The sequence below is a fragment of the Schistocerca piceifrons genome, chromosome 2 (genome assembly GCF_021461385.2).
Source record: "Schistocerca piceifrons isolate TAMUIC-IGC-003096 chromosome 2, iqSchPice1.1, whole genome shotgun sequence".
NCBI lineage: Eukaryota > Metazoa > Arthropoda > Insecta > Orthoptera > Acrididae > Schistocerca > Schistocerca piceifrons.
Window position 1 is genome coordinate 842,999,384 of NC_060139.1, and position 11,499 is coordinate 843,010,882.

Genomic DNA, 11,499 nt, shown 5'->3' on the forward strand with positions numbered 1-11,499 from the left:
TTTTATTATTTCAAAAAACAATATTGTCCCTTTCGGCAGCTATGCACCGGTGGAGTCTTGGTAGCATGACGTCCTTTTGTGATATTTGTCAATTTCGGGAAAAGAAAAAAGACACAAGGACTCAGATCCTGTGAATAGAGGGCCTGTGGAACGGCAGGAATGTCTTTTGAGGTCAAAAATTCCGTGATGGAAGTAACCGTGTGACATGGGGCGTTGTCATGATGCAGCATCCAGTTGTCTGCAGCGTCCAGCCTCACTCGATTCATCCTTTTCCTGAGCCTTTCAGGGGCTTCTTTGTAAATCTCTCGGTTGACAGTTTGTCCTGGAGGAACGAATTCTTTATGCACGATGCTTCTACTCTTAAAAACGCAAATCAACATTGTCTTGATCTTTGATTTGCTCATTCGAGCTTTCTTCGGCCGACGGCATGTCTCAGTGTGCCACTCCATACTTTCCCTCAGGGTGGTACTTAAAAATCCAGAACTCATCATCTGTGATCACACGACTGAACCATTTGTGGTCATTGGTAGTTGTCTCAAGAAGATCAAGGGACACGTTTCTTCGATTGATTTTCTGCTCAGTTGTGAGGTTTATCTGCTCCTTTTTGGCGCAAACCTGTCGCATGTTCAAATATTCGGTCAAAGTCTGATGTACGGTGAAAATGTTTAACGGGTCACCCGTCATCCCTAGGGTTAAATGTCGGTGTGATGTCACAATAGCGCGAACACGTTCGATGTTTTCGTCAGTTTTTGAAGCTGAAGTTCTCCCTGGGCGAGATTCATCTTCAACGTATTCTCGGCCTTCCAAAAATGATTTGTGCCAGCGAAAAACGTGCTCTTGGTAAGGAGTACTCCCCACAGACGCGTTTCAACTTTTCGAAGGTCACTCGCTCGCAGTATTGTCAGCCTCATTACTTTTCTCACACTCCTCGAGTACCCTTACATGTCACAGCTCATCATTCACTCAGTTGACTGATTCTGTATGCGAAGAAATTTATCGCTATCACTGTTGTGGAGGTTTACATTTGTAATTACTGCAACAGAGTGACAGGAGAGTGAAAGTGCTTGTCGTTTAAGCGAGTTATTCTTAACAACTGAAAAGCAGAACACAGTTACTCTCCGCTTCCCCCCCCCCCCCCCCCCCCCTCCTCCACCCAATTTTAAAACTGAATTTAACGAGAAGCAATCTCAATTCAACAGTGAGATGGTGATTAGGTCCAATGGTCATCTTACCAAATATTTTAAAATTTCAATATTGGTTGAGACAATCTGAATTCAGTGCTTAGACGCGACGGCCGTTTTACCAAAAAAACTAAAATTTTAAAATTAGTCGTTAACTAGGCAGGCACACCAGCCACAAAGAGATAAGAGGTATAATACCTAACACAGACAATCTGAATCCTCATAGGCTGAATTTTAGTTTATACAATTCCAAACACAGAGGTTTCCTTCAGCATCTGTTTGAAAGGGGAAAAAAAATGTGGTCTTCTTCAAATTCCTTGTGGATTGCTGACAGATGCTTCAGGAGCACTGTTGATGTGCCACGCAGTAGGACCCATAGAGTAAATATCTCTGGAGTGAGCCTTGCGTTCTGCGCATGTTGTCAACATTAAATCACGATTGTCACGTGTTTTCGGGACTTCGTTGTGTGTGTATGCTTTCCGCAGAGTTTGAAGTTTATAATATCAAGAGTTTTTGTTGTGCTTTCACCGTTTGTTGATAGTGTAATACCGATGGTGAATTACTGTTGTTGCTACGGATACAAAGAAAAATATGTTAAAGGAGGGATAGTAACTTTTCATGGGTACCATGTTTAAAAATTTCGAGACGCATTATAATTAAGGCTTGATTCTGTAGACCTATTTTTCTACGATTTTATGACTATATAATAGATATTACGTCTCGTACAAAAGTTTACAAACAATCGCTTCCTCTCGTAAATTTGCTAGTGGAACAGGAAAGGGAATGGTTAGTTGTTTCAGCAAATACTATCCTCCATGCATTTAACAGTGATTTGTCGATTATATATATAGATTTGAAAGACGGGAGACAGACAAATTCAATACAGTGGGAGTCTGTAACTGTCTTCGTATAATATGTGTGTCCAACCCTTTTTGTTTACTATAAAGTTACAGTAGGAGACCATGTTAAGTGTGTCTAGGACATGTAGAAAGATTATGTGTGATGTATATTTTAGTTTCCGAAAGGATGAACAACGAGTAAAGATGTGGCTCCAGAAAATAGGAGGAGTAATTTTGTCCCCAGAAAATACTCCAAAGTATGTTCAAAACACTTTGCAGAGGAATGTTTAGACAGAGAAAAATTTTGACGCGTGTGGCTGAAGGTAGATGTTATACTAACTATTTTTAATTTTCCACAGCGCCTGCTACCAATTTCTACATTCACCTTAAACAGATTGTCCGCACAAATCAAATAAAAAACACAATAGTGTAGCTAATCAAAGTACACATTCATCTTCTTTGGTGTATTTTGCCTTCAATTTTATTTTTTCACAATTTGATTAAGAAGTGCAAAATATTAGCAAACATGTCCCCAAACTCTTTCATTTGTGTCACTTTCCACTTCCCTTAATGGTGTTATCCCATTGACTGTTACATGACCAACTGTATTTGCTTTACAGTACATTTATTCTCCGATCGCCTTTTTTCCCCCTTCTTACGCAGTCTACTATTTATTTAATAAACTGGGAGCAAGTACGTAAAATGCGTTAAATAAACACTTCAAAGTGTCACCAGTAAGAAAAATTGTGTTTTGGGTCGCAAAAACGAGAAAATAAATACGCAGAAATAACAGAAAAAAGGAACGAATTAGCAGGGATATAATCGCTAATGTGTGGCAAATTCGGTGTTTTTCGGACACTTGCAAAAGTACTAGCGTACTGTCAAGTCGTTTTGCAAGACTATCACTGCAAAAATGTACGTCAGGCTCTGTAATACTATACAGTGCTGTATCATACCGAAAACTACCAATAATCGAGTGCATCTGAACTGTGACACCTATCGCAAAGAAGCAGAATGCAATATCACTTGCCTTTAAGTTACGTAGCTGGTTTATTCCCGGCATCAAATGGATACTGTTAAAATGTCTGCGCAACATATATAAATAATCCACGACACGTACTAAAAGAATCTGTCTGTACTAGGGATATAGTGACATTCGAAATATACAGGGCGCTATACGGACAAACACACGACGTCCCGAGAACACGTGACCAGGCCGGCAATGTATGTTGACAACACAAAATCTGTTCTAAGCATGTGAATGCTCGCTCCAGAGATATTTCCTCTATGGTAGGACCATGGAGGTAAGAATAAGGGGAGATGGCGCTACGTATCCCAGCCGTACTACGTTTTGAAGCCATGGGGGCGTGGCTTGCTGCCATGACACTGACCAAAACATTGCCAGTGTGCTATAGCGCTGCGTGTATTACAGTCGCTAATTGCACCATATACGCATGTAACGTCATCAGATTGGTTGTTTCAGTTTTTATTTAAAATAAAATCTCGTAAAGGCGAAATTCCGCGTTTCTTCTGATTAAAAATAGTTTTTAATGTAATATTACGAATAGCTAGTCTTCAATGTAAACGATACAATTTTGTTAATTCAGCAATAAACGTGTATCACAAACTAAATAATAGAAACTGAAAACTAAGTTAGCTATACCCTCCCTCCAAAGCCCCATAAATACATCTTGTTTGTAATACGTACTGGGACATTTCAGTTACGTTACACTACTGGGAAACACTGTTCATTACCACCAATATTTACTGAAATACGGTACATAGAATGGCAAATCTACACAGTGTCCTGTTTGGGCCTATACTTTACGCCAGTTAATGTAGTGTTAGCTTTTAATTTGGTACATGATGAAGACAAAGTGAGTTACTCAACACTTCGATTATCGACGATACGTATGTATTATACTGAAACGTGAACTTGAAAACTAAGAATTTAATTCTTTGAATTAACTTACCTTTTGCAAATGTTTTGGGTGTGTAGGGAAAACTGATGGTACAGCATTTTCTCGGAGCCTTACTGTTGAAAGGGAAGTTCCGTCTATGTCCTCTTCTCGGAAATGCTGAGAACATATAGTGCTCCATTTAGACGCACGCCAATTCTTCCTCCTCACGGCATTCTCCCACAGAGCTTTCCGACTTTCATTTTTAGAAAATCTAAAATCATACAGGAGAAAAACACGCTATAGTACAAGTACCGATGTAGCACTCGTTCATTCACAATGAAGTTGTAAAATCACACTTAACGAGACAACTTACACATGAAATGCTATTCCCTTCGATTTCGCATAACAATCAGAACGATTCGCACATCCGAACACCACACAAGTCACCAAAATAGCGCAAAATCCTTCCAAAAGCGAGCGACAAGCCTATGCACACAAGCTTACAGCAGCAATGTTTTGGTCGGATTGATATGGCTACCCTCGGCTTCACATAGCTTCACAGCTGTGACGTCACGGCGTCTCCCTCTATTCTTGCCTCCATGAGTAGGACCCTGCCATACTCGGTAAGATTTCCAAGTGTTAGCAGAGGTGAAGCCGTCGGTCTCTGCCAGCAGCGATCGTGGTGGGCCGCCAACACACGTTCTGCCCGCGAATGCATCATCGCTGCGGCACGTTGAGCGGCCGTTGCTCGCCCCCTAGCGCCGAGACGGCAGAAATGTGCTGTGCCCAGCACGGCACATGCAACGGTCCTTTCCCTATTCTCGTCTCTGCTGTACTGCCCTATTGACTACCGACTATACCGTTAACGTCTACTACGTAATTTTCTAAAGAACAATTTTCTAATGAGATCAGTGTGCTATTTAAACTGCAAATCTCTCTAGTAAAGTTAACAAAGCGGTCGCCTTGTTAGTATTAATTTACACAGTCCACTATAGTATGTAGGATACAAAAATGGCTCTGAGCACCATGGGACTTAAATGCTGAGGTTAACTAACCCAAGGACATCACACACATCCATGCCCGAGGCAGGATTCGAACCTGCGACCGTAGCGGTCGTGCGGTTCCAGGCTGTAGCGCCTAGAACCGCTCGGCCACCCCGGCCGGCGAAACATTGTTGTGATACCTCGTGTAAGGAGGAGAAATGCGTACCATCACGTTTCCGACTTTGATAAAGGTCGGATTGTAGCCTATCGGATTGCGGTTTATCGCATCGCGACATCGCTGCTCGCGTTGGTCGAGATCCAATGATGTTAGCAGAATATGGAATCGGTGGGTTCAGGAGGGTAATACGGAACGCCGTGCTGGATCCCAACGGCCTCGTATCACTAGCAGTCGAGATGACAGGCATCTTATCCGCATGGCTGTAACGGATCGTGCAGCCACGTCTCGATCACTGAGTCAACAGATGGGGACGTTTGCAAGACAACAATCATCTGCACGAACAGTTCGACGACGTTTGCTGCAGCATGGACTATCAGCTCGGAGACCATGGCTGCGGTTACCCTTGACGCTGCATCACAGACAGGAGCGCCTGCGATGGTGTACTCATTGACGAACCTGGGTGCACGAATGGCAAAACGTCATTTATTCGGATGAATCCAGGTTCTGTTTACAGCATCATGATGGTCGCATCCGTGTTTGGCGACATCGCGGTGAAAGCAGATTGGAAGCGTGTATTCGTCATCGCCATACTCGCTTATCACCCAGCGTGATGGTATGGGGTGCCATTGGTTACACGTCTCGGTCGCCTCTTGTTTGCCTTGACGGCACTTTGAACAGCCGGCTACAAAAGAAATGGCCCAGAAAAGTTTTGTTGTTTAGAATACACACAGTTGCTAACCAGGTAATAAATGAAGAACTAGAGTGCGTCTTGATCGTGACCTGTCTAACAAAGAGGCCATGCGCTCTGCACAACGACCTTTGTAATTTCACACTAATATCACTTTCTATATGCTCATTAATTTCTTCTTAAAAGCTCTGCTTTACTGGACAGTGTAGCAACAACAGCTTACACAGGAACTGTTACCATAAGTTTTTCCACCTAGAAACCTAAAAACTCTATGCTTTTTAAATGTTGTTTTCAGCGACGAAGAAACTGGTGTAGGCATGCGTGTTCAAATACAGAGATATGTAAACGGCAGAATACGGCGCTGCGGTCGACAACCCTTATAAGGCAACAAATGCCTGGCGCAGTTGTTAGATCGGTTACTGCTGCTACGATGGCGGGTTATCAAGATTTAAATGAGTTTGAAGGTAGTATTGCAGTCGGCACACGAGCCAAGGGGCACAGAATCTCTGAGGTAGCGATGAAGTGGCGATTTTCCCGTACCATCATTTCCGAGTGTACCGTGAATATCAGGAATCCCGTAAAACATCAAATATCCAACATCGCTGCGGCCGGGAAAGATCCTGCAATAACGGGACCAAGGACGACTGAAGATAATCGTTCAACGTGACACAAGTGCAATCCTTCCGCAAATTGCTGCAGATTTCAATGCTGGGCCATCAACAAGTGTCAGCGTGCGAACCATTCAACAAACATCATCGATATGGACTTTGGGGACCGAAGGCCCATTCGTGTACTCATGATAACTGCGCGGCACAAAGCTTTACGACTCGCCTGGTCCCGTCAAAAGCGACATTTGACTGCTGATGACTGGAAACATGTTGCCTGGTCGGACGAGTCTCGTTTCAAATTGTATCGAGTGGATGGACGTGTACGGGTAAGGAGACAACCTCATGAATCCATGGACCCTGCATGTCAGCAGGGGACTGTTCGAGCTGGTGGAGGCTCTGTAATGGTGTGGGGCGCGTGCAGTTGGAGCGATATGGGACCCCTGTTACGTCCGGATACGACTCTGACAGGTGACACGTACGTAGGCATCACCTGCATCCATTCCTGTCCATCGCGCTTTCCGACGGACCTGGGCAGCTCCAGCAGGACAATGCGACACCCCACACGTCCAGAATTGCTACAGATTGACTCCAGGAACACTCGTCTGAATTTCAACACTTGCGCTGCCCACTTAACTCCCCAGACATACACATTATTGAGCATATCTGGGATGCCTTGTAACATGGTGTTGAGAAGAGATCTCCACCGCCCACCTCACCCCTCGCGTCTACGGATTTATGGACAGCCTTGCAGTATTCACGGTATCAGTTCCCTCCAGCACTACATCAGACAGTGGTTGACTATGCACCACATCGTGTTGCGGCCCGTCTGCTTGGTCGCAGGGACTCTACACGATATTAGACAGGTGCACCAGTTTCTTTGACTCTTCAGTGTAGCTTTACTGTTTAAGTTCTTTAACAGAAACAGTACATTGTTGTACAAAACAAGCATTAACTGAAAGGCTTAAGAGAAGCCTTACATGTACTAAACAAATTCAGTCGTGAGATCAGGAAACTAACCTTACTTTAACAATTTCTAACATATTTAACTATCACTTCTTAACTGCAGCGAAACATGAGGACAGTAAGGCTCATTAAATATGGCCATTAATTTATTACAACGAGGTGACCACAACTTATTTGACCCAATTTGTATAGCTCCAGTCAGTATTAGTGAAGTTAAAAATCTATTCAAGGCCCTAAAAAATAAAAATATTACAGAGATTGTTTCTTATCTTCATCAACGATCTCCCACTATGTACAAAGCATGAGAGCAAATTTCCTGTTTTCGCTAATGACACTACTATTCTGCTTGAAAGCCTAACAACCAGTGAACTAGAAAATAGGTATAATGGTGTACTCATAGACATCTTGCACTGATTTAAGTCGAACAGATGAACTCTAAATATTGAAAAAACTAAATATATGCAATTTCATGCATTTTGACAAGAAAATGAAGTAATCCGTTTGAACTGTGATAACCGAAATATATTACTTCCTGAATCTACAAAGTTCATAGGCGTTGATTGCAAGTTAAATAGATCCGGGCATATTCTACACCTTCAAAAAAGGCTCAGTGCAGTGACTTATGCCCTACATACAATTACCCCTGTCGGTGATATGAATGCTATCAAAGCTGCTTACTTTGGTTATTTTCACTCTATCATGTCATGTGGTATAATTTCTTGTGGTAATAAATCTTTAGCAAAAAACATCTTTATTGTACAAAAGACAGCAATTAGAGTCATGAGTGGTATTCATCCAAGATATTATTGCAGAAAGTTGTGCCAAAATTCCATATATTATAACCACTTCACAATACTTATTTTCTCTGATGGTTTTGGTCTGTAAAAACCATTCTCTCTTTACATATAATGGTGCATACCATGACCACTATACAAGGTCTTAAAACGGTTTACATGTTGTTGTTGTTGTGGTCTCCAGTCCTGAGACTGGTTTGATGCAGCTCTCCATGCTACTCTATCCTGTGCAAGCTTCTTCATCTCCCAGTACCTACTGCAACCTACATCCTTCTGAATCTGCTTAGTGTATTCATCTCTTGGTCTCGCCCTACGATTTTTACCCTCCACGCTGCCCTCCAATACTAAATTGGTGATCCCTTGATGCCTCAGAACATGTCCTACCAACCGATCCCTTCTTCTGGTCAAGTTGTGCCACAAACTTCTCTTCTCCCCAATCCTATTCAATACTTCCTTGCCGGCCGAAGTGGCCGTGTGGTTAAAGGCGCTGCAGTCTGGAACCGCAAGACCACTACGGTCGCAGGTTCGAATCCTGCCTTGGGCATGGACGTTTGTGATGTCCTTAGGTTAGTTAGGTTTAACTAGTTCTAAGTTCTAGGGGACTAATGACCTCAGCAGTTGAGTCCCACAGTGCTCAGAGCCATTTGAACCATTTTTGAATACTTCCTCATTAGTTATGTGATCTACCCATCTAATCTTCAGCATTCTTCTGTAGCACCACGTTTCGAAAGCTTCTATTCTCTTCTTGTCCAAACTATTTACTGTCCATGTTTCACTTCCATACATGGCTACACTCCATACAAATACTTTCAGAAATGACTTCCTGACACTTAAATCTATACTCGATGTTAACAAATTTCTCTTCTTCAGAAACGCTTTCCTTGCCATTGCCAGTCTACATTTTATATCCTCTCTACTTCGACCATCATCAGTTATTTTGCTCCCAAAATAGCAAAACTCCCTTACTACTTTAAGTGTCTCATCTCCTAATCTAATTCCCTCAGCATCACCTGACTTAATTCGATACATTCCATCATCCTCGTTTTGCCTTTGTTGATGTTCATCTTATATCCTCCTTTCAAGACACTGTCCATTCCGTTCAACTGCTCTTCCAACTCTGTTGCTGTCTCTGACAGAATTACAATGTCATCGGCGACCTCAAAGTTTTTATTTCTTCCCCATGGATTTTAATACCTACTCCGAATTTTTCTTTTGTTTCCTTTACTGCTTGCTCAATATACAGATTGAATAACATCGGGGAGAGGCTACAACCCTGTCTCACTCCCTTCCCAACCACTGCTTCCCTTTCATGTCCCTCGACTCTTATAACTGCCATCTGGTTTCTGTACAAATTGTAAAAAGCCTTTCGCTCCCTGTATTTTACCCCTGCCACCTTTAGAATTTGAAAGAGAGTATTCCGGTCAACATTGTCAAAAGCTTTCTCTAAGTCTACAAATGCTAGAAATGTAGGTTTGCCTTTCCTTAATCTTTCTTCTAAGATACGTCGTAAGGTCAGTATTGCCTCACGTGTTCCAGTGTTTCTACGGAATCCAAACTGATCTTCCCCGAGGTCGGCTTCTACTAGTTTTTCCACTCGTCTGTAAAGAACTCGTGTTAGTATTTTGCAGCTGTGGCTTATTAAACTGTATGTTCGGTAATTTTCACATCTGTCAACACCTGCTTTCTTTGGGATTGGAATTATTATATTCTTCTTGAAGTCTGAGGGTATTTCGCCTGTTTCATACATCTTGCTCACCAGATGGTAGAGTTTTGTCAGGACTGGCTCACCCAAGGCCGTCAGTAGTTCTAATGGAATGTTGTCTACTCCCGGGGCCTTGTTTCAACTCAGGTCTTTCAGTGCTCTGTCAAACTCTTCACGCAGTATCGTATCTCCCATTTCATCTTCACCTACATCCTCTTCCATTTCCATAATATTGTCCTCAAGTACATTGCCCTTGTATAGACCCTCTATATACTCCTTCCACCTTTCTGCCTTCCCTTCTTTGCTTAGAACTGGGTTTCCATCTGAGCTCTTGATGTTCATACAAGTGGTTCTCTTATCTCCAAAGGTCTCTTTAATTTTCTTGTAGGCAGTATCTATCTTACCCCTCTTGAGATAAGCCTCTACATCCTTACATTTGTCCTCTAGCCACCCCGGCTTAGCCATTTTGCACTTCCTGTCGATCTCATTTTTGAGACGTTTGTATTCCTTTTTGCCTGCTTCATTTACTGCGTTTTTATATTTTCTCCTTTCATCAATTAAATTCAATATTTCTTCTGTTACCCAAGGATTTCAAGTAGCCCTCGTCTTTTTACCTGCTTGGTCCTCTGCTGCCTTCACTACTTCATCCCTCAAAGCTACCCATTCTTCTTCTACTGTATTTCTTTCCCCCATTCCTGTCAATTGTTCCATTATGCTCACCCTGAAACTCTGTACAACCTCTGGTTCTTTCAATTTATCCAGGTCCCATCTCCTTAAATTCCCACCTTTTTGCAGTTTCTTCAGTTTTAATCTACAGTTCATAACCAATAGATTGTGGTCAGAGTCCACATCTGCCCCTGGAAATGTCTTACAATTTAAAACCTGGTTCCTAAATCTCTGTCTTACCTTTGTATAATCTATCTGATACCTTTTAGTATCTCCAGGGTGCTTCCTTGTGTACAACCTTCTATCATGATTCTTAAACCACGTGTTAGCTATGATTAAGTTGTGCTCTGTGCAAAATTCTACCAGGCGGCTTCCTCTTTCATTTCTTAGCCCCCATCCATATTCACCTACTATGTTTCCTTCTCTCCCTTTTCCTACACTCGAATTCCAGTCACCCATGACTATTAAATTTTCGTCTCCCTCCACTATCTGAATAATTTCTTTTATTTCATCATACATTTCTTCAATTTCTTCGTCATCTGCAGAGCTAGTTGGCATATAAACTTGTACTATGTAGTAGGTGTGGGCTTCGTATCTATCTTGGCCACAATAATGCGTTCACTATGCTGTTTGTAGTAGCTTACCCGCATTCCTATTTTCCTGTTCATTATTAAACCTACTCCTGCATTACCCCTATTTGACTTTGTGTTTATAACCCTGTAGTCCCCTGACCAGAAGTCTTGTTCCTCCTGCCACCGAACTTCACTAATTCCCACTATATCTAACTTTAACCTATCCATTTCCCTTTTTAAATTTTCTAACCTACCTGCCCGATTAAGGGATCTGACATTCCACGCTCCGATCCGTAGAACGCCAGTTTTCTTTCTCCTGATAACAACGTCCTCTTGAGTAGTCCCCGCCCGGAGATCCGAATGGGGGACTATTTTACCTCCAGAATATTTTACCCAAGAGGACGCCATCATCATATAATCATAC